The sequence below is a fragment of the Lissotriton vulgaris genome, chromosome 6 (genome assembly GCF_964263255.1).
Source record: "Lissotriton vulgaris chromosome 6, aLisVul1.2, whole genome shotgun sequence".
Lineage (NCBI taxonomy): Eukaryota > Metazoa > Chordata > Amphibia > Caudata > Salamandridae > Lissotriton > Lissotriton vulgaris.
The window spans coordinates 849,606,768-849,629,698 of NC_141694.1; positions in this window are offsets into that span (position 1 = coordinate 849,606,768).

A 22,931-nucleotide genomic window follows, 5' to 3' on the forward strand; every position below is an offset into this window, starting at 1 on the left:
CATGGAGAGCACCGTACTCACGTCTGAGCATACCCGTCCCACTCAGGGTGACAAAATCAAAAAGAACAATTAATAGACAGAATGCAGAACAATGTCATACATTCACCCCCAGTACCGAGATCTGGGCCTAAATCCATCGGTTTTTGTCTCACCATGCCATTCCAGTTTGGACCCAGCCATATGCAAATAAGTCTTGACTCTGCGCCCAATGGGAACAGTCCAACCCGAACTGCCAGGCCAGGTCCTTCCTGGACTGGAAACACGCATCCTAGGACCAGTTTCAGGCTTTCGGCCCTCATCAGCCAGATTAGCTTGACTCCAGTGGAATGGAGAGCACGGGACTCACATCTGAGCATACCTATTCCAATCGGGGTAACAAATGCAAAAAGAACAATTGATGGAAAGAATGTAGACCAATGTCATACATTCACCCCTGTACAGAGATCCGGGCCTAAATCCATAGTTTTTTTGCTCACCATGCCATTCCAGTTTGGACCCAGCCATTTGTGAATCAGCCTTGACCCTGTGCCCAATGGGAACAGTCCAGCCTTAACTGCCAGGCCAGGTCCTCCCTGGACTTGAAACAAGCATCCTAGGACCAGTTTTGGGCTTTCAGCCCTCATCAGCCAGTATAGCTTTACTCCAGTGGCATGGAGAGCACGGGACTCACGTCTTAGCATACCCGTCGGGGTGACAAATGCAAAAAGAACTATTGATGGACAGATTTACATACATGTCAAAATTCTGAGTGCCTTCTGGAGGTGTTGGCTGACTTTCTTCCAGTCGAGCACTAGCAGAACAACAACGACAACAAGAAACCAAGAAGCGACTTAAACAAGGCATTTTCAAAAGTTGGCCAAATTCGTTATGTTGCCTAACAAAGTGTTCAGAAGCACTACGTATCCAAAGCGGTCCTCAAACCGTACCAAAGACAATTCAAAATCGGTCCTTAGACCATACCAAAGACAAACCAAAATAGTACCATACCCAGAAAGAGCCAAAGCAAACTCAACTGGTGCCCACAGGTCAAACAGATTTATTCACAACTGCCGACTCTTCGGACCAAACGGTCAGATCCAAGGCTTTTGCTGTTCAGGACCCCAGTCGGGATGATCGCTGGGTAAAGCACTGACCAGTCACACAGACAGGGCAGCTGCGAGTTCAGGATTCTCCCATGCAGGGTTCCCTGGTCTGCCTGTCCGACCCGACGTGGCGCGACCTCCCCACTCGTCTGCGGGTGAGAATGGGTCACCTGATGGAGTCCCTGTTCAGGTGCCAACTGAAGAAAGTGACCCGATTAGGGTCACCCAGTTCACTCGCAACGGACTCTCAGCCTTCCACTCAAATGAAGAGTCGGTCAGACAGTAAAGAATATAAACCAAATATATTTTACTCAGGTACACTCGAGTGGAGTTCGGTCTGGCCAGTCTCCTTAGATTATTGCAGAGGTACTGACTTCAGCAAGCGTGGCAACACATAATGTACAACTCAGAACCAATAAAGACACGTCCTGACTGGAAATTTCCAGTTGGTAGCTGGTGAACAAAGGAGATACAGAAGGATGGGTTTCGATCCTGAGACCGGGTACATGCTGTCTCAGCGCCAAGGTCACTCTACCTGTGTCCGCTGCTCTAAGGGTGGGAGCAGGCCTATCTAATGGGAAAGGTATGTACAGACAAGAGCAGTGTATTCATTAGCACAGCGAAGCTCAACCTTGGAGAAACAAAAACTATGACAGCTGCTTTCAGCTAGGGCTGAGAGAGAGTGAGACAGAAGTTAGTTTGGATGAAGGCTCAAAATGGCATCTGAATATAAAATGGTGCTGCAAATGCTAACTTAAGACATACAATGCGTGGAGAACTGAGCTAAAACATTTTTATTCCAACAGGTGTTCCTGATGTTCATTAATGTGGAGATTTTGTAACAAGCTGGAGGAGCTAGAGAGAGCAAGGTCAGTCACTTGTCAGGCATGTTCAATGAGCCAGGGACTCTCCACACTCTAAAAACTTGCAGAGAAATTTGCCTGTCAAAGAAGGAGAGTATTTGACTAATGGCCAGACCTGCCTACTTTAACCCCTTGCATGCGTTGGACTATCTCCGGCCGTCCGACCTCACAGTAAGTGTGTGCGGAGGATGGCCGGGAGCCGTCCGAACCCCACCCACTCATTATTTCCTCAGCACCGCAGCAGAATTTGCACTATGGTCAAGGGGTTTAAACAGGGGAACCAGAATCGAGCCTGGGTAACACATCTCATAATTTTGTGATTCTGGTCAAATCACTTATTAGGAGTTTGGCGGTCCCGTGGACCTCCATATCGGTGGTCCGAGATTGGTGAGCCCGGTGGTTCGAGAGCCATATTATGAGTTTGGTGGATCGGCTTGCGAAGACAGCCGCTGGACCGCCCAGACTGCCAGCAGGATCTGACTGCCGGGTTCGTGATCGGAAATAGGCAGCCGCCATAGGGCAGTACAGGGGAGCTACACTGCTGAGTGTATTACGAGTTGCCTGTTCCATGAGCAGACCATGGCGGTCTGACTTTCCTGCATAAAATTGATGGTGACAGAGTATTTTGGGTGCATACTCATCCCTTTCCTCTTCTCCCAGGCAGATTCCAACGTGGATCCCTTTCTCCAGGTTTCCCCTTTACAGCAGTATCTTTACACGAGGATTACGACCTTGTGTGTGGCGCTCTACAGATTGAGTTCTCTTCATACCATACACCCATTGCCAGAACTGCCCACATATGGGCCGAATCCTGGTAATGAGTACATGGTATTGTCCGACATATATCATGAATATGTGTGCATCCAACACATATGCAGTTAAATGGCCATACAGACGTCCATATATTTGGTAATAGTACTCACCACCACTGCACGATCCGTGTCTCCACACCACAGGTCCTGTGGTTGACTTGTAATACAGCGGTCTTTGGATCTCAAATGCTGTGCGCTGCTGGCGGGGGCGGACGCAGTCCTACGGCAGTCTAACCGCCAAAGACGTAATAAAGCCCTTAATCTCCTGGGGACTACAAAAATAATTGTGTCCTTGTTTAATGTAGCAGGTGCTTAAGTAAAGTGTTCCAATATCTTCATCAAGTTTGAGCTATAAAAGCTGCAACAACAAAAAAGAAAAAACCTGAAAAGTGGCGTGGTACTCATAGCTAGATAAAACTAGGACATAGCCACACACAATCACTCTTGACAAGTGACTACCTCAACCACAGCCCTATTTAGAAACTAGTCCATCAGAGAAACTTAAAATAGCCTTCAAATGAGGTTGTTTTTCTCGCTTGTTACCTTCTTTGGGAGTGAAATATCTCAGAGGTTTAATGACTAACAGAAATATTTGTACAACTTTCATGATGCTGTGTGTTAAAGGTTTTGATGACTAAGAGTAATTCGGAAGTCTTTATGGTATGCTGTTTAGTTTCTTGTTGTGAAATAGATGGTTATGCTATGTGTGAGGTGCTTGGCTATAAAATGCTGATTTTGGACTCTTTCGATGGTTTGATATCTGTTGTTCTGATGTATTATTCTTATTCCAGATTTTTATTTTCAAAGGTTTCTTTCATTATTGATTGGTTTGGTTATCAGATTCTTCAAAATCCAAGATTTCAAGATATTGTAGTTGCCTCTCTGCATAAGGTGTAGAGTGAGGTTCTGCATGCACACAGTTAGAGGTTTCTAAATTAAAGGGTTTTCCTTTTCAGTGGTTCCGTGTCAAATTTAGGTTGGTGTCTTTTGCTCCTTAGTGCACAGGAGTAAATGCATTAACCAGCGTAGATTGCCACTAGACGGAATCTGCTTAGTGCAAACTGTGACCTAAACAGTGTAACGAAGGGTGCTGTTACTGCTGTCCTTGTTTATATTGTATGCAAGGATTGTCCTACTTTAAATTGCTGATATTCCTCCTATTTAATTTGAGCAGACAACATTTATTTTGTGTAAATGTATTGAAAAAAGATTCGTTATTGTTTTCCTTATTCACAGAGAAGTTGCACTGTGATTGGTCAATCAGCCAGGGAGCCACAATGGGATTCATGAGAGATCACAACAAAGTTGCGCTGTCCTTGGTTGGTTGCTGATAAAGGGTATGTAACTGTTACCACAGATTTTTTACAACGGATTCCATTACCACGGACTTTTTACAACGCAGGTCATTTTACAACGGATACCTTTACAACGCAATACACTACAACGCAGATACTATTACAACGCATACCATTACATCGTAAGTATAATTATAGGTAAGTTTATCTTTTTTTATAAACATTTATTAGTGGTATTTTGTTATGGGGTACAGGGGTATTTTTAGGTTTTAGGGCTGGGTTTGGGTTTTGGGGTACAGGGGTATTTTTAGGTTTTAGGGCTGGGTTTGGGTTTTGGGGTACAGGGGTATTTTTAGGTTTTAGGGCTGGGTTTGGGTTTTGGGGTACAGGGGTATTTTTAGGTTTTAGGGCTGGGTTTGGGTTTTGGGGTACAGGGGTATTTTTAGGTTTTAGGGCTGGGTTTGGGTTTTGGGGTACAGGGGCATTTTTAGGTTTTAGGGCTGGGTTTGAGTTTTGGGGTACAGGGGTATTTTTAGGTTTTAGGGCTGGGTTTGGGTTTTGGGGTGCAGGGGTATTTTTAGGTTTTAGGGCTGGGTTTGGGATACAGGGGTATTTTTAGGTTTTAGGGCTGGGTTTGGGTTTTGGGGTACAGGGGTATTTTTAGGTTTTAGGGCTGGGTTTGGGTTTTGGGGTACAGGGGTATTTTTAGGTTTTAGGGCTGGGTTTGGGTTTTGGGGTACAGGGGTATTTTTAGGTTTAAGGGCTGGGTTTGGGTTTTGGGGTACAGGGGTATTTTTAATATATATTTACAAATTTAAAAATTACAATTATTTGTTTAAATTATATTATATTAATTAAATAATAAATAATTAAATTTAATATTTCAAAAATAATCATTTACATTATATATTAATATTATATACTTACCTATAATTATACTTACGTTGTAATGGTCTGCGTTGTAATAGTATCTGCGTTGTAGTGTATAGCGTTGTAAAGGTATCCGTTGTAAAATGACCTGCGTTGTAAAAAATCTGTGGTAATGGTATGCGTGCTAAAAGTACGCGTTGTAACATCATACATCCCTGATAAAGTCACACTTTGAGAGGCTGCACTGGGATTGGTTGTTTTGCGCTAGATTTTGATGTGATTTTTCAGATAATTTTGAGCAAAAATAATGGGGGCTGTGTTAAAAAAGCCTAAACATTCGACCGCACCTTCTTCCGAGGGTCAGAAACTACCAGCAGAGCGAATACCTGCATATAAAATGATGATGGACATTGGGTTTTATATGTGTACTTGGAATTCTGAATGGCATGAATATGATGCTACAGAGTAAGATTTGCAGTTTCCTTTAAAAGGTACTTCTTTATAATAGAAAGCAACATTTTATGAGACAAAGGATGAATGACAGATAGCTGTTAACTAGACCCACACAGTTTGAAGTTCTAAACAAATGGTATCGAATGGCCACTGAGAATGAGAGAAAAAAATGTCAAAACAAGTCAAAGGCTAATTTAGACAATGGCTAGAAAATAAAAGTGATCGACATGAAAAATGCTGGAGGCAAGATATGATTGTAGTGATCAAGCTTTTTTCCCATAGTAGTCAAAGAGACAGATAAAAAAAGAAATCCAATGAGGAAGAAAAACAAAGTCATGATTCAGATGATGAAGATAATTTTCTAAATTATCTTTTGAATTCTAGTCCCCCACTATATCCTGACAGGGCACAGAGAGAGGGAATTGGCCGTGGTCTTGTTAGAGCACTGGATGTAGGTTTAGCAGCTGATTGTGCAGTGGTTCAGACACAGGTACCAGACACATCTATATTTGTAAGTACAATAGTGAGTGCTCCACCAGAGTTTGTAATGACAACATTACAGAGTACTAGCAGGGATCCCAGTCAAACTTAAATGTATTCACCTGTCAATACAGTTGTGGGAGCAGAGCTTCCTAAGGAGAGAATTATGCAGACTTTAAAATTTTAATTTTGGGAAATGTTATGAGGGACAATTGATTTAAACTGATTATGGACCTACAATGTTGAAATGAGGTACTTGATCTAAGAAACAGCAAGATGTGCTAATGAAGCACACAATAAATTGGAGGAATTAGCTGATGAACACAAGGGTGAAATCAGCAAAATGAAATATGTGAGTAAGAATTAAATAATGGATTTGACCCATGATGAAATAAAGAAATTGGGTTTAATCACTTAGAGAGCTCACTTTGAAGATTTAATAGAGAAAACAAGGGAATGGCATGACTCGAGGAAATATAACGAAAGATAGAAGAGAGGGACAGCACATAAAAAGAAAATGTTACAGAGTCAGGGAGGAATGTGAAGGAATCTGTTAGTGGTTCAGAAGCAGGGACAATTTTAGAGTTTCCATTGAGAGAGGTGCATGGATGGAATGTTGATAATGTGCCTTGGGTGAGAGATGATCTTTATGTTGTTACTACAAATTTTAAAAAAATTGAGAGAGTGCCTAAATGGTGGTATAAGGAAGTTTATAGGTTGACTATTATTTCTCAAAAATTGTGGACTGATATGAATTTGTTGTTTGTAATTTTAGTATCTAGTGACTTGTTGTTTGGATGTAGCATTGTTGTTGCTAGGTCAACTGAAGGGTTGCACCTAATAATGCTCTTCTGAGAACATAGCTAACAAATATGGACAGGTAACTTTTACTTCGTTTTCTTCTGCTTCACTTCAAATCAATTACTACTGCATTTAGCAAGGTACACAATCTAGTAAATACTCCTTTACTGCCAGCACATTTCACACTGCTTTATATGATTATTAAGCTCAGGATGCAAACCCATCACAAAAACAGAGTTGAAACCACTGACATCATCTTTCATATCATCTTTCTGTGGTTTGTCGGCTCCGCTATGCTTTTTGTAAATATGCATACGCCTGTCATAATAGGAAATACTGACTCTTTTGGCCTTTGAGAAGACCTCAACATCTTTTCCCTGTTAATATTCTTTCCAGGCACCTTGTTTTTCAAATGCTCATATAAAGCAATTTGAGGGAGGTGTCTGAAATCCGTTGATGTGTTCAGATTTGGGTTATATGCAATCTGGAAATGCTGGAGTGAATGGGATGCTTCAAATTTAAGGTTTGAGAATTGGAATCTGGTCCATGCAAATGTAAGTTTGTGGAAGAGGGATGATGTACAATTCTGAAATGAATGCAAATTGTGAAATATTGAAGAACAGTGCTTATCATTTCTGTGGTAAATTTGGGCACTGGAAGAGCCAAGGCAGATAAATTCCATACAGAATTCAGAATGAATTTGTTCCTCAGATGCAGAAAGACACACTGCCAATTGTCCTGGCTCAATCGACTTTTGTGCAACGTATGCATGATCAGAAACTATTTTGCATGACAGTGCCTCCAGGCCCAGTGTTTCAGCAAAATATTAAAAAACTAAATGCATCTCAGTTTAGGGTACCAACAGAATCCAATGATTCTGACCAATGATTCTTTTCAGTTTTCTTCATGGGATAATTCACAATGATGGTGCCTGAGAGAGAAGGAGGATGGCCTACTTGGAGCAATACTTGAGGTAGACCAAAGTGGCCCACACATTGATGGTGAAGTCAATGGCCACCCCATTTCATTTTTGATTGATACAGGAGCTACCTGTTCTACAGTTCGTTCTGTCCCAAACCTACCCTTCTCAGGAAGAAAAGTCCAAGTTGTAGGGATCAATATTAAATACATGGAGGGGCAAGCAGAGGCAAGAAAATTTAAGAGCATACAAAGTAGGTTGTATAGAAAGCAATAGCCACTAATTTGATCTTAATAGCTGACAGTGTGCATCCTCCAGCAGTGACTAGGGGAATTCCATTCGGTTAAAATGATACGCATTTGGAGGAATTGCAGTACAGAGAAGGACTTTGAGACTAGCTTGAATGAGTTGCAGAATAGACTGGTGGCTTTACAATTAACACAAACTGCGGCATCAAACACCAATACCATGGGAGCACGACAGGTACTTTCCATCACAATCTGCTTGGATCCCTCATTTTCCTAAGTTTCACAATATATAAAAAATAAATAAAAGTTCCTAGACCTCTGCCATACACAACCTACCTCATCTTGGACCTGAACCTCCTAGGGTACACTCGATATAATTTGGGGAAGGCCAGGAGCCGGGTACTGGGTGTCAGAAGAGAGGACACCCTCATTCAGAAGAAGAGAAGGAAATTGGAAGATTGGTTTTTATTTTTACCTTTAGTACACAACATAATCAGGTGTACAAGATTCTCAGTAAAAAATGGAATATGTTGAAAGGTGTTCAAGGTTTGACAAACTACCTTACTGATAAACCGACAGTCACTCATAGAAAAAGTCTGACGATTGGCAATTTGGTATCCAGAAATTATCTGGAACCTATATGTTATCGAGGGGGAAGTTGGTTAACCCAGCAACCGAAAGTTTTTTACATTTTTGGATCATGTAGTATTTGTGATTATGGGATAAATCACAACAAAAGTTTTAGATTTAACACCAATAGACTGTACCACATTAATGAGTTCATAAACTGTAAATGTTGTGGTGTTATTTATGTGATTATTTGTGACAGTGACAAAGTGTATGTTGGAAGCACTAAGAGAGTGTTGAAAATCAGAATTCAAGAGCACAGATTTTCCATATTGAATAATGATATTAGGTCCCCTATATTCCAACATATGAAGGAGAGACATCCGGCCCCGCCACATATGAAATTTCATGGCATCAAACGAATTACCCTGAATATCAGATGAGGGAACTGGGAACTAAAATTAAGGCAGGAAGAGGCCAAGTGGATCTGTAGGCTGAGGTCAGTCGAACTAGGTTGGAATAGCGATAATAAGTTTAATTACTTTTTGTAGCCAGAGAATATAGAAGCATGAATGGAGTATATCTGTATTGTTTACTGCAATACGTGTCGTTTGAAACAAGGGAATGTGCCTAGGAGGTTCAGGTCCAAGATGAGGTAGGTTGTGTATGGCAGAGGTCTGGGAACTTTTATCTATTTTTTATATATTGTGAAACTTAGGAAAATGAGGGATACAAGCCGGTTGTGATGGAAAGTATGGGTCGTGCTCCCATGGTATTGGTGTTTGATGCCGCAGTTTGCGTTAATTGTAAAGCTACACAAGATATTCTGATGGCTTGTAATATAGATGTTGAGTAGGACCAGGAGTTTGGTGGTGACTGTTCCTATTTGTCATATGAAGTGGTTTGCGTACCTGATCAGGGTAATTAGTCATCTTGGGGCAAAAGAGCCACGAATGAGACTAATATCACGCTGTAATCGCATGTGGTCAGGGTCATATTTCCCATGCTGCTGCTTGAGTTACTTGGAATGAGGAAGACATGGTATATAGCGGATCCTGCATTACGACATTATCTGACTTAACCAACATAATAAAAAATATTTTTTATAATGATATCAGGTAGGGATGGTTCCGGCATTTTTGTAACCGACTGATGATGTTGAATAAGAACTTGTAGACCTCTATTGTTTGGTGAGACTTGGGACGAGGGCAGTGACATGGCTTAAATTTAAAATGTATTGTAATGCACTGTAGGCATGGGGAATTAGCTTCACCCTGCAGTGAACTTATGCTTGAAATGCAACTTACAACCCTGATGAGGTCCCTAATAGATGAAACGCGTCGGCTGACATTGACATTGATTATTATGGTGTGATCTGGAGTTATGAAGTGAACATTGTGAAATAAAATGCATTAATTGGATACATATAAAACTGCCTACGGACTTTTTGTGAATTGAGCTACATAAGGAGTAATTAACTTGGGAATTTTGATGAATTGAAGCGCTCCTTTTGGATCAAGGTTTTATTGTGTTTAAAAAATGGGTCCAGTGGTGGTGGGAACACTGAGAATGGAGTGCGTCCTAAACGACTGGAAGGGTTGCCAGGATTATACACCTGTGCGCCCGATTCTTTCCCTCACCGCTGGACGTTGTGTTTGAATACATTTTTAACCAGGTTACAGTGGCTGTCCCAGTTAAAATAAGACAATGGAAAATAAATATCAGTTCATTTTGTGTGATTCAAGCCTTGTAAGTAATTTGGGCAGAGAATTACTATGCAAAATTAATTGTTCAATTTATTGCACACCAAATGGTGTTGTAATTGAAACCCAAGATGAAGACTCAAACCCTCAAGTACAAAGATTTCCTTTAAGGAACCGTAAATTGCGACATTTAACAATTCACAATTTGCGATTCCTTGTCAAGAATGGGCAAAAATAGGTTCAGATAATTGCACCAACTTTTATTGAATGCAATTGTATTTTATGAACCGACCTACATACTAATAGGTTAGTTCTCAAAATACAGAATCGCAGTGGGTCACAATTTGACCAACCTCATTAATATGCATGAGGTGTCCCACTACAATTGGATACATTCACAGGAAATACATCTTTGTGTTTGAAATTCTAAATAAAGTTCTCATTTGGTGAAGAATTCCACAGGGGTAAACTGAGAGTCCTTCAATTTGTGTCAAATCCTGAGGAAATGTTTAGAAAATGTGAGGTTGCGCTGTAAAACCATCTTGGTACAGTATATTGATGACCTACTCGTCATGTCCAAGACAAAAGAAGACTGTAAACATGACAAAATTACTTTGCTGAATCGTTTAGCGTACAGTGGTCATAAGATTTCTCCAACAAGGATGCAGTATTGTAGGAAGGAAATAATTTTTCATGGTCATTACATTGAAAAAAAAAGTAAGGAAAGTCTCAAAAGAATGTGTTTTTGCAATCCTAAAAATGAATATGCCTACCAACCGCAATAAAGGTGAGAATGTTTCTGGGAATTGTTGGTTGCTGTCATCAGTGAATTTCAAACCTTTCATTGATTGCAAAAACTTTATTACGGTTGCCCCTAGTGACATAAAGGACCTGTTACCAATTGACGAAGAGTGTCCAGAGGCATTCTGGGTATTAAAGTTTATGTAATGTACATGAAATTGAGATTTAACAATGTCTCCGGTCCAGTAAATGTAGGAGGTTTGGTTCAGGTGAAATTTCGGGGTGTCTACTTTTTTTGGTGTACCATATTGGTCCCACACAGTTACCCACCAGGATATGTGTACTGTTTTGCTACAGTTGGCTCTGTTGACATTCTCTGACTGATGTATTCCCTTCAGTTCCTCTATTTGCTCTCAGCTTCCAATACTGCTCCCTTCCCAAAATCTTTATAGATGTTCCCATGAATGAGAAAATGCCCTAAACCCTCCATGCATCATCAACCCCCATCCAAACCCCTATCTGGCCTGGTATGTCCCCATCCTCTTTTGCATGTACTGTCTACCTACAGTTGGGTTTTTGGCCCACTCCTCAAACTATCAACTTCCTACTCGTCGTCTACTCATTATATCTTTATATCATGCCTGCCCCTACACTGTGTGTCTGGCTGCTTCTCCTCGACCATGTTGCAGTCCTCCCCATTAACAGACAAAAGGTAGGGAGGGACATTGGGTCAGGGTAAGAGGGAAAGGCAGAAGCAACACATTTTAGTGACACTAAAATCAGGCCTACCTTCAAGTCCCCAAAAATAAATGTACAATGCCTTCTTTAGGTGTGACTGACTGAATTATTCATTGCTCTTTTACCGGGAAATCGAACTAGCTAGGAACAAATTATGCTTTCATAATTATTTATTCCGCCTTATGTTAGCTGGTGTTCATATATAAATTCGAATATATAAAAAAAAATCAAATGAATAAATGATTCAAAGTCGAGCCCTACTCATAAAAAAGGCCCAATTATAGGAAGGGATAACAATTTTCTTTTAAATTAAAGATTTCTAAGATTTATTATCAAAATAGATAATAAATAGTTTTGTCCGACCAGCAATAAAAACCATTGTAAAAAACACCCCTATATGTTTTTCTCATTTGACTAATATTGTGAGTGATGGCTTCTATCAATTCGAGACTGCATGCAAAGAGGAGGAGCTATACAGATTTGTGCATGAATAATTGTATGTAATTTGAGGTGATCAGTTGATTATCATATTTTTTGATAGTCGTTTTCTACTTCATCTAAAATGAAATGGACAAAATAATTCTGATAGTGTAATTATTTCTCTTTCTCGTTCAGTTTTCCCGAGAAATATCTGTTTCCTCCCGTTTGCAGATAGCTCTGCACATTTCATTTTGGAATTACATGTAGCACATTTTGAATTATTGTACTGTCGTTCTACTTCTCAGCTGTACACCGCAGAAGAGGGGTCCTGATAGATGTCGCACCATAAGATGAATACTTCTTTCTTTTATGATGTTTTTGAATCAATATTGTTTTTTTACGTTTGAAGCATTCAGCACACCGCCTAACATGTTGCTGGCTGGCAGGAGGACTCGGTTGGCACCTCCGTTAGCTATTGGCATTTGTTTTATCCTGGAAGACATTTACTCTCACGATTTTATACGAGGACACATCTGGAGTTTCAAAGCAGTGAGAAAACATCAACTTTTTTATGCATGATGTTTTATGACCTTCTCTCCTCAAATCTGAACTGAACCGCTGGTTGTCACCGTTCAGTATTTTCAGGGCTGTGTTTTTTCATATAAAACATGACGCTATCTCTCAGCCAGTGAGTCAAACATTGTTTACTTCAGCATAAACCGAGAGATTTAAATGTACTATGAAACCCTCCTTGTATCGCGCATAATAGTGTAGGGCTTAACATTTCCCAATTTGTTCAAAATGTGAAAATTGCAAAAAATCTTTCTTCTCTTTGAAAAAGTAAAACAATTGCGTTTCCGATATCGACAAAGTACGTACGACTTTGTTTATTCTGCTTTCCCATACATTCTGCAATATCTGTCACTTAGGGCGCATTACTCAATCCCTGTAGCTGCTAGCAAAGGTTGAGAGGTAGTAGTGTTAATAATCTATCAAAAGGACATGTCCCTTAACTTGCCCTGTTATTGCTATGTCCCTATGAAGTTGAAATATTTAATCTACATTTACAGAGCTGTTTTTCTTGAAATTGTATTAGCTTCCTCATCGGTCAACTTTTTATTAACTGTTGTCTTCCCTAGATTTTGTAACTGTCTTATTGGACCAATGATATCTTACATTTACCTGAAGAACTAATTTCACCTCTTATTTTTAAGTGTGCGCCAACTAACCCAGCCTTGTCCCCCACATCTCAGTTCAAGTCAATTCTAGAAGTGAGTCTACTTGGACATGCATAGATGGATTAAACTAGAGAAGTGTTACCAAATTGCAATTCCCCTTCCAGTCTTAGCTCAACTTCTCTTCTTCTGCTGCCTCTGAAGCAGAGATTCTGAGGTGAAGAAATTCTCTTCAAAATCAGGTTTAGATTTTTCAAGGCATTCCGTACTTTACTACAGCCACAAAGGAAGAACCATAAATAATGCTGGTCTAAACATTAGTTTACATTTTGGCTTAATATGTCTTAATCAATGGGCCTATGTTAACACCAGCATAACTCAAGTTAAACTATTTAGGCCTTTTATTACTGTGTTAGGTGAATTTGGTTTTATCTGGTGATAACATAATCCACCTACTTAGGTTTACTAGGATCACTAGGAACTAATAGGGATAACTCACAACATTCTTCAAAGACTCCTGAATCAAAAACCATCTACATGTTTTTTCCTTTCCCTCTTAAATGTTAACATTTTTGTTTTTACTCTGTTTATCTTTGACTTACTGTCAGTACAATATGTTAAAAGTTAATTTACTTGGTGTTGAAGCCCAACAGATATACGGTTCAAAATCAGTATATCATTGGTATCGGTATATTATTGCAAACTCTAGGAGTGTGGAGAGTGGAACAAAGTACCAGGCTATTTGATTCTAATCTGCAACATACTCATAATAAACAGAGGGACTAATATATATACCTGCTTTACAGCCAAGCCAAGTGATATACCATGGAGGGATTGCATAAAATATCAAGTTACAAATATTGTAGGAAGGTATAACCATCACACAAACATCGTGAATGAGTAAATATCATGGACAGTAATATTGCGGGTAAGACCCTTGCTTTTTTGGTGTTCAGGTAATATTGTTGTAATGTATATCAATTTCAAAAATGTTGTTAGTAATATCATTTTTTGGCAATATTTGTGCTATGCTTGAACTATATATTTGTATTGTGCTATCTGTTTTGAAGTTGTTTGTTAGATTTTTTGGTGTTTTTTATTTGAATTTCGTATTTTTAGCAGTATTTGTTTAAAATGTGAATATATTTGTGTAACATTTATAATAATATAGTTATGATTTTTACAATTTTCAGAAGCGATACGTAGGTTTTATGGGAAAAAGGGTGGGGATGTTAAAAAAGTGTTATTATTCATTAATTTTCTTTCCCAAGAGATGTCATCAGTGATGTCATCAGTGATGTCATTTGAGATGTCATCAGTGATGTCATCAGTGATGTCACTGACCATGTCATGAATAATGTAATATGTGACATCATCAGCAGTGGATTGCGGGTGCGCGAAATATAGTTAGTACAACTAACTATATAGGAGCAATTTCAATGGTTTTTTAAATGCTAATTTCTAACTATATAAGGCCTGAAACCTATGGTTTTTTAAGTGAATTTGCAAGGTTTTTAAAATGCTAATTCCTAACTATATAAGGCCTGAAACCTATGGTTTTTTAAGTGAATTTGCAAGGTTTTTAAAATGCTAATTCCTAACTATATAAGGCCTGAAACCTATGGCTTTTTTCAGTGAATTTGCAAGGTTTTTTAAATGCTAATTCCTAACTATATAAGGCTTGAAACCTATGGTTTTTTCAGTGAATATATATATTTGTTTCCATGGTATTGGATGTGCCGTGGCCCACACCGACCTCGGGAGAAGTAGGGGCGGTGTTGCCGCCATTGAGCTGCACAAAGGGCGAGGTGGAAGCCCTACCTTGCCCCCTGCCGTAAGGATCCCGGCTGATTAGAGGTGATGTGGTTTTGGGGACCCAAGGAGGCATGGACTTTCATGGGCATACACGAACATTGAGGGTTTGAAATACGTGGTGCCAATCCTCCCCAGTGCTGACATCTTGCCTGAATATTGCATTCTGGGACATGCAGGCGTTGAAATATCGAGCGGCATACAGACTTACCTTAGGGGCAGAGTGAGTAACCAGCAAACAGGCTGTGGTGGGATATTTAAATCCGCAATATGTGCCTACTTCCTGTAAACACCTCAGGCACTGAAGAAGGCAGAAACAAGTTGCCAAAATGCATTTGCCATGTTTTATTTGCCGGAAATAAAATGCCTCCAAGATTCCCCGCCTGTGGTCTCTTCTTCTTCCGTGGGAGAAGCGTTCTGGATATTTTTTGCGTGATTGCCAGCATCACGCTTAAGAGACCCCCACATCAATTTGTTGGTCACGGAGCTGCTGGGCTTCTGTTTTGGCGGATTTCCTTTGTTTACAGTGTACTGGATGTGCAGTGGCCCCCACCGATCTCGGGAGAAGTTAGGGCGGTGTTGCCGCCATTGAGCTGCACGAAGGGCGAGGTGGATGCCCTACCTTGCCCCCTGCCGTAAGGATCCCTGCTGATTGGAGGTGATGTGGTTTTGGGGACCCAAGGAGGCATGGACTTTCATGGGCCTACACGAACATTGAGGGTTTGAAATACGTGGTGCCAATCCTCCCCAGTGCTGACATCTTGCCTGAATATTGCATTCTGCGACATGCAGGCGTTGAAATATCGAGCCGCATACAGACTTACCTTAAGGGCGGAGCGAGTAACCAGCAAACAGGTTGTGGCGGGATTAAATCTGCAATATGTGCCTACTTCCTGTAAACACCTCAGGCACTGAAGAAGGCAGATACAAGTTGCTGAAATGCATTTGCCATGTTTTATTTTCCGGAAATAAAATGCCTCCAAGATTCCCCGCCTGTGGTTTCTTCTTCTTCCGAGGGAGAAGCGTTCTGGACATTTTGCTGCGTGATTGCCAGCATCACGCTTAAGAAATCCCCACATCAATTTGTTGGCCAAGGAGCTGCTGGTCTTCTGTTTCGGCGGATTTCCTTTGTTTCCAGGGTACTGGATGTGCTGTGGCCCCCACCGATCTCGGGAGAAGTTGGGCGGTGTTGCCGCCATTGAGCTGCACGAAGGGCAAGGTGGATGCCCTACCTTGCCCCCTGCCATAAGGATCCCGTCTGATTGGAGGTGATGTGGTTTTGGAGACCCAAGGAGTCATGGACTTTCATGGGCATACTTGAACATTGAGGGTTTTAAATACGTGGTGCCAATCCTCCCCAATGCTGACATCTTGCCTGAATATTGCATTCTGGGACATGCAGGCATTGAAATATCGAGCCGCATACAGACTTACCTTAGGGGCGGAGCGAATAACCAGCAAACAGGTTGTGGCGGGATATTTAAATCCACAATATGTGCCTACTTCCTGTAAACACCTCAGGCACTGAAGAAGGCAGATACAAGTTGCCGAAATGCATTTGCCATGTTTTATTTGCCGGAAATAAAATGCCTCCAAGATTCCCCGCCTGTGGTCTCTTCTTCTTCCGTGGGAGAAGCGTCCTGGATATTTTTTGCAGTGATTGCCAGCATCACGCTTAAGAGACCCCCACATCATTTTGTTGGTCACGGAGCTGCTGGGCTTCTGTTTTGGCGGATTTCCTTTGTTTCCAGTGTACTGGATGTGCAGTGGCCCCCACCGATCTCGGGAGAAGTTAAGGTGGTGTTACCGGCATTGAGCTGCACGAAGGGCGAGGTGGATGCCCTACCTTGCCCCCTGCCGTAAGGATCCCGGCTGATTGGAGGTGATGTGGTTTTGGGGACCCAAGGAGGCATGGACTTTCATGGGCCTACACGAACATTGAGGGTTTGAAATACGTGGTGCCAATCCTCCCCAGTGCTGACATCTTGCCTGAATATTGCATTCTGGGACATGCAGGCGTTGAAATATCGAGCCGCATACAGACTTACCTTAGGGGCGGAGCGAGTAACCAGCAAACAGGTTGTGGCGGGATTATTAAATCCGCAATATGTGCCTACTTCCTGTAAACACCTCAGGCACTGAAGAAGGCAGATACAAGTTGCCGAAATGCATTTGCCATGTTTTATTTGCCGGAAATAAAATGCCTCCAAGATTCCCCGCCTGTGGTCTCTTCTTCTTCCGTGGGAGAAGCGTTCTGGACATTTTGCTGCGTGATTGTCAGCATCAGGCTTAAGAGACCCCCACATCAATTTGTTGGCCAAGGAGCTGCTTGTCTTCTGTTTCGGCGGATTTCCTTTGTTTCCAGGGTACTGGATGTGCCGTGGCCCCCACCGATCTCGGGAGAAGTTGGGCGGTGTTGCCGCCATTGAGCTGCACGAAGGGCAAGGTGGATGCCCTACCTTGCCCCCTGCTATAAGGATCCCGTCTGATTGGAGGTGATGTGGTTTTGGAGACCCAAGGAGTCATGGACTTTCATGGGCATACTTGAACATTGAGGGTTTGAAATACGTGGTGCCAATCCTCCCCAGTGCTGACATCTTGCCTGAATATTGCATTCTGGGACATGCAGGCATTGAAATATCGAGCCGCATACAGACTTACCTTAGGGGCGGAGCGAATAACCAGCAAACAGGTTGTGGCGGGATATTTAAATCCACAATATGTGCCTACTTCCTGTAAACACCTCAGGCACTGAAGAAGGCAGATACAAGTTGCCGAAATGCATTTGCCATGTTTTATTTGCCGGAAATAAAATGCCTCCAAGATTCCCCGCCTGTGGTCTCTTCTTCTTCCGTGGGAGAAGCGTTCTGGATATTTTTTGCGTGATTGCCAGCATCACGCTTAAGAGACCCCCACATCATTTTGTTGGTCACGGAGCTGCTGGTCTTCTGTTTTGGCGGATTTCCTTTGTTTCCAGTGTACTGGATGTGCAGTGGCCCCCACCGATCTCGGGAGAAGTTAGGGCGGTGTTGCCGCCATTGAGCTGCACGAAGGGCAAGGTGGATGCCCTACCTTGCCCCCTGCCATAAGGATCCCGTCTGATTGGAGGTGATGTGGTTTTGGGGACCCAAGGAGGCATGGACTTTCATGGGCCTACACAAACATTGAGGGTTTGAAATACGTGGTGCCAATCCTCCCCAGTGCTGACATCTTGCCTGAATATTGCATTCTGCGACATGCAGGCGTTGAAATATCGAGCCGCATACAGACTTACCTTAGGGGCGGAGCGAGTAACCAGCAAACAGGTTGTGGCGGGATTATTAAATCCGCAATATGTGCCTACTTCCTGTAAACACCTCAGGCACTGAAGAAGGCAGATACAAGTTGCCGAAATGCATTTGCCATGTTTTATTTGCCGGAAATAAAATGCCTCCAAGATTCCCCGCCTGTGGTCTCTTTTTCTTCCGTGGGAGAAGCGTTCTGGACATTTTTCTGCGTGATTGCCAGCATCACGCTTAAGAGACCCCCACATCAATTTGTTGGCCAAGGAGCTGCTGGTCTTCTGTTTCGGTGGATTTCCTTTGTTTCCAGGGTACTGGATGTGCCGTGGCCCCCACCGATCTCGGGAGAAGTTGGGCGGTGTTGCCGCCATTGAGCTGCACGAAGGGCAAGGTGGATGCCCTACCTTGCCCCCTGCCGTAAGGATCCGGTCTGATTGGAGGTGATGTGGTTTTGGAGACCCAAGGAGTCATGGACTTTCATGGGCATACTTGAACATTGAGGGTTTGAAATACGTGGTGCCAATCCTCCCCAGTGCTGACATCTTGCCTGAATATTGCATTCTGGGACATGCAGGCATTGAAATATCGAGCCGCATACAGACTTACCTTAGGGGCGGAGCGAATAACCAGCAAACAGGTTGTGGCAGGATATTTAAATCCACAATATGTGCCTACTTCCTGTAAACACCTCAGGCACTGAAGAAGGCAGATACAAGTTGCCGAAATGCATTTGCCATGTTTTATTTGCCGGAAATAAAATGCCTCCAAGATTCCCCGCCTGTGGTCTCTTCTTCTTCCGTGGGAGAAGCGTTCTGGACATTTTGTTGCGTGATTGCCAGCATCACGCTTAAGAGACCCCCACATCAATTTGTTGGCCACGGAGCTGCTGGTCTTCTGTTTCGGCGGATTTCTTTTGTTTCCAGGGTACCGGATGGTTCGTGGCCCCCACCAATCTCGGGAGAAGTTGGGGCGGTGTTGCCGCCATTGAGCTGCACGAAGGGCGAGGTGAATGCCCTACCTTGCCCCCTGCTGTAAGGATCCCGGCTGATTGGAGGTGATGTGGTTTTGGGGACCCAAGGAGGCATGGACTTTCACGGGCATACACGAACATAGAGGGTTTGAAATACGTGGTGCCAATCCTCCCCAGTGCTGACATTTTGCCTGAATATTGCATTCTGGGACATGCAGGCGTTGAAATATCGAGCCGCATATAGACTTACCTTAGGGGCGGAGCGAGTAACCAGCAAACAGGTTGTGGCGGGATATTTAAATCCGCAATATGTGCCTACTTCCTGTAAACACCTCAGGCACTGAAGAAGGCAAATACAAGTTACCGAAATGCATTTGCTATGTTTTATTTGCCGCAAATAAAATGCCTCCAAGATTCCCCGCCTGTGGTCTATTCTTCCTCCGTGGGAGAAGCGTTCTGGACATATATATATATATATATAACAGTGTGCTCCAAGGCAGACCACTCACTGAAGGAGGACAGGACATCACACTACAGGTACCATGAAGCCCTGCGACCGGCAACGCCCACTTGGGCGGGTACTTGTGCCGTGGTTTTGCCTAAAGAATGCCTGCCTTGCAGCTCGAGTCAGTGCCTCTGAAGAAGTAGCAATACGAAACGCGTCAGGCTGACTTTTCATTGAATTTGCTGTTTTTGCATCCATTTCGCAAGCTGCGATCCTGACAAAGAATTAAAAGCTGAAATCTTTACCTTGCTCGTGGGCCCCTCTTTCTTCCAGGCAAACTTGGTTTTGGATATTTCAGCGGCGTGCCTGAGCCGCGGAGGTCAGCCCTGGGGCTGTTCCAAGCCCCCCACGGAGACGCTAACAACGCCACCAATGTGGGAACAAGGAGCGTTTGTTGGGGATAATGGACAGCTGCGGAGTTGTGATGTGACTCTGCATACCCCACTGTGGTCTCACCGCTTCATCAACAGTGTGCTCCAAGGCAGACCACTCACTGAAGGAGGACAGGACATCACACTACAGGTACCATGAAGCCCTGCGACCGGCAACGCCCACTTGGGCGGGTACTTGTGCCGTGGTTTTGCCTAAAGAATGCCTGCCTTGCAGCTCGAGTCAGTGCCTCTGAAGAAGTAGCAATACGAAACGCGTCAGGCTGACTTTTCATTGAATTTGCTGTTTTTGCATCCATTTCGCAAGCTGCGATCCTGACAAAGAATTAAAAGCTGAAATCTTTACCTTGCTCGTGGGCCCCTCTTTCTTCCAGGCAAACTTGGTTTTGGATATTTCAGCGGCGTGCCTGAGCCGCGGAGGTCAGCCCTGGGGCTGTTCCAAGCCCCCCACGGAGACGCTAACAACGCCACCAATGTGGGAGCAAGGAGCGTTCGTTGGGGATAATGGACAGCTGCGGAGTTGTGATGTGACTCTGCATACCCCACTGTGGTCTCACCTCTTCATCAACAGTGTGCTCCAAGGCAGACCACTCACTGAAGGAGGACAGGACATCACACTACAGGTACCATGAAGCCCTGCGACCGGCAACGCCCACTTGGGCGGGTAATTGTGCCGTGGTTTTGCCTAAAGAATGCCTGCCTTGCAGCTCGAGTCAGTGCCTCTGAAGAAGTAGCAATACGAAACGCGTCAGGCTGACTTTTCATTGAATTTGCTGTTTTTGCATCCATTTCGCAAGCTGCGATCCTGACAAAGAATTAAAAGCTGAAATCTTTACCTTGCTCGTGGGCCCCTCTTTCTTCCAGGCAAACTTGGTTTTGGACTCCACCGCACCTTTAGTTCACACACCACTCGTTCGGCAGGTGCCACTCAAACACGGTGGTGCTCCGTGTTTTCAAAATAATCATTCCAAACCCTCTTTCCCAGCCGGGAAAAAGTAGCAGCACTCGCGGGCTCTTAAATGCTCAGTTTTTATTCAGCGCTTTTAACACAAACGCGTTTCGGGGATTCCATTCGGCAATGTGTGACGAAGGGAAGCCCCGAAACGTGTTTGTGTTAAAAGCGCTGAATAAAAACTGAGCATTTAAGAGCCCGCGAGTGCTATATATATATATATATATATATATTGAAGCTCTGTCCCGCTTCGTATTTCGGAAGAAAAGAGAAAGCACTCTCAGGAGCTGGTTCAAAGTTTATTGTAAAACCCACAGCGCCCAGATGCGTTTCGGCGTTTTGCCTTCTTCGATGGTAAAGTGCGCGTCTGAGGCAGCCATTTTTATTTACATCAGCACATTATAATGTACGACATAGAGAGAGGGCAGATCATCAAAGGTATGGGCGCCCCTACCTTTGTTGATCTGTCCTCTTTCTATGTCGTACCCGCTCCTGAGAGTGCTTTCTCTTTTCTTCCGAAATACGAGGCGAGACAGAGCTTCAATTTACTGCGGGAGACACCGCCTGCGAAAGCACCCGTCCTTCGAGTGCGCGAAGTGGGTGTAAACCGAGGTAGCTTTGATATATATATATATATATGTGTTAAAGCAAATGCCTTGAAGCATAGGAGCACACTCAAAGTCACCCTGCCATCCGGCTTTTAAAGATGCAGCCTGCCTTAATGTTCCATTAATCATTAAAATGCCAACGCGTTTCAGGGTTCCATGACCCCTTCCTCATGGGCTGAACACACAAAGCATTGAAAACTTTCATGCCTGCATTTCCGGTTTTTATTCATTTGCATTTCATCCTGTTATGGGTGTGTGCTTGAAGCAGTGCTTGTTACAATGCATGTTGGGACACAGTGTTCCTTTCGTAAGTTTAAATGCACAGTCTGTGTTATTTCGTTTTTCATTATTATTTCCATGAGTAGGTTATGTCACACACAGGCAGGCTAAATTAGCATGTAGAGTGGCTTGCTGATCCGATAAGGAAAAGTTCAAAACGGCAGCCTCACCCATCTGGTTGCAGATTCTCACGCGAAAGCACCCGTCCTTCGAGTGCGCGAAGTGGGTGTAAACCGAGGTAGCTTTGATATATATATATATATATATATATATATATATTCAAAATCAATCAGGGATCGATTACTTGACCTGAGTACTGGGTAGTCAATAAAAAACCCTCATTCACGTATTCAAATCGTCAGGCAGGATATCTTGATTCTCCGCCTTGTATTAAAAACGTGACAGCATCATCATAGGGTTTTATTTTTGTTGTATGCTTCCTCTATCCGGAGGACAACTACTGGTCATTGCAGTAGTGATCAAGGAAAAGGTAAGTAGTGAACAGTGCTTTGGTGAGGTGAAGCTAGGTTGTGATGATAAAAAATCTTGTTTACCTAGGTTAAAAATGATTTAATTGTCTAGGTTCAAGATTGTCTAAAAAACAGTTTCTTGCATGTGTGGACTTAATATCAGTCTTACGGACTATAATGTCCATAAAAAGGTCGACATGCTTCAGCCCTTGGTCTGCCCAGGTGGGTCAGGGGGGCTTTCTTCAGGACCTATGTAGAGGGTGGAATCTGTATATTGTTACAGTTTTTCTGAAACTGGGTATACTTTCTAAAGGTCAATTCGTACCTGTATAAAGAAAGAAGGGGGAAGGAAACATATAGGGATTTTAAGCTTCCTTTTCTTTAAAAACATGCTGTCTCTAAATGTTTAGTTTACATTGTGTCCACTGGCCTAAGTTGTGCCTCAACGAAGAAAGGTAAGTAACTATAAAAATGGCAATTCTTTAGATTCAGTTGAAT